Raw genomic sequence first — 2,513 nt, 5'->3', positions numbered from 1 at the left:
TATTCGTCACGTATATCGTCACATTTTATCATCGGGAAAATTAATCGAATAAATAATACCTTCATTAATTTTAAACAAATAAAACATCTTACGATAGAACAAAAATAAAAGACGAAATCATTAATTTCAATCATGTTAATTTAACCTAATTAATCTTAAGAAATTTATTAAAGTTGATTTAATTTTTTATTTTAAAAGAAATATTACAAAAAATCCCATACTTCACAATTCATTAATTATATATTAATTTTTCTAATTTATTCAATAATAATAATATTTTTTAAAAAAAACTTTTCTAATAATGAAAATGAATAAAAGCCAAGACTATTTTTTAATATTTAGTTCTTTTATTTTATATTTAAATTATTATCTTATATAAAATTCTTATATGTATTACAAATTTTTTTTTATAAAAAATTTAATAATAATATAATTATATTGTATAATAAATTATGTAAAATCGAACGAATATATAGAAATAAATGCAAGTATTTTTTATCGAACATATTATATTGAAATTGAATGTATTTAAAAATTATATCAAGCTGTTATTTTTTTAATATATTTAAACTAGCGATATAATATTATCTAAAATCTAATATTTAATTTTTAGGAATTTTCACAAAATTTGAAAAAAGATTTTCAAAAATATTCAAACAATAAAATATTTGAGTCAACCTGTTTTGGTTTCGAATAATATAACACAAAATAATTCAAAGAACATCTATAAAGAATAGTAAGTAATTTTTTTGTATTTATGTATTTGATGTTAATAAAAAATATTAATTAAATTTCTTCTCATTCAAAAAAAAAAAAAAAATTCTTTTAATATAATATTTATTCTTTTAATATAATTATTTATAGTCCTAATTTAATGCAAGAGTGAAAAAGTGCTTCATATTCATGAATTTTCTAAAAGTTTATCTAATAAAATAGAACTTATAAAATCAGATTATAAATGTGTTTTTCTATCTAATGTTTATAATAAAAGGAAAGTAAATAACTTAAAAAAAAATATAGATATTTTTATATTTAAAAATCCAATATTTATATTATTTCTAACTTTTGCATCAGTATAAATATATACAAAAATTTTATATATATATCAATATAAATATATATATATATATTTATATATATTTTTATAAATATATATATATTTATATTGATATATATACAAAATTTTATGAAGAAAGTTAATCTTTAATCTTTCAATAATAAAAATTTTTAAATTCTAAATGATTTTATAGTATTTATAAGCTTATATAAAAACTTATTATAAATTTTATAATTTTCAAATAATTTACATTGAAAATGATTAATTATAATATTCTATATACATAGAAATTTAATAAAAATATTAATTATTTAGTTTCAAGCTGAAGAACAACGAATTAATAAACAGAATGCAAGTTATCTTCTTGCAATAATTGCTTTTGGAATTGCTAATACAGTTGGTCGTATAATTATGGAATACATATCAGATAAGCAATGGATTAATTATTTATTAATATATCTTAGTTTTTTTAATATGTGGTGTTAAGTATTATTCTTATATTTATAATTTAATGATAGTTTTTAATATTATTAATCAATATTATTATATATTACAAAAATAGTAAATATTATACTATCATTAAAATAATAAAATAATATCATCATTTATTATTATTTTAATTTTTAATTATTTAGCTATAACTTTTAGTACATTTTGTGCTTCTTTCGCATCATTCACAATGGTATTTTTTCTTTTATATTTTTTTCTTTTACATTTGGATTTACATCTGAGGTTTATGCCGGTCTTACGTCAGTGATTTTAATAGATTTATTAGGTTTAAATCAACTCACCAATTTTATTTGGTCAACTTTTCTTATTTCAAGGTTTTGCTTCATTTTTAGAACCACTTATTGTAGGTGTGAATACAATAATTATAGTTTTTAATATCATATAATTTCTTATAATTAATATTTTTATTCTTTAGAATGGCTATATGATGGACTTCAATCTTATAATCCTGGAATTTATCTGCAGGTGGTATGATTATTATTAGTCGATTGATATTATTTTTTATATCTATTATTAACAAAAAATTCAGAAAAAATAAATATTTAAAAAAATAAAAATGTAATAAACAATTAATTTGTATAAAATATTTCTTTCATTTAGTTATTATTTGATTTTTTACTATCATATATATATATATGCAGGATATCTCAAAAATCTCAAAAATCTCAAAAATGTAAAAATATTGGTTAATTTGAAATTTTAATTGAAGCTAATTTCAAGCATTTTTCTTTTCAAAAACTTTTCTTTGTTAATAAGTTATTAACAAAAAACACTGATCAATCTTGAAATCAATATCTCAAAAATCTTCATCTTAATNGTTTCATCTTAATATTTTTAACACATTTTATGTGTATATATATTTTTTATTTATATATACTTTTTTAATTATAAAAAATTTATATAAAATAAATTATTATTTAATTTATATTAAATATATTAAATAGAT

The sequence above is a fragment of the Apis dorsata genome, unplaced genomic scaffold (assembly GCF_000469605.1).
Source record: "Apis dorsata unplaced genomic scaffold, Apis dorsata 1.3 scaffold_97, whole genome shotgun sequence".
Taxonomy (NCBI): Eukaryota; Metazoa; Arthropoda; class Insecta; order Hymenoptera; family Apidae; genus Apis; species Apis dorsata.
This window is presented reverse-complemented; position numbering follows the sequence as displayed.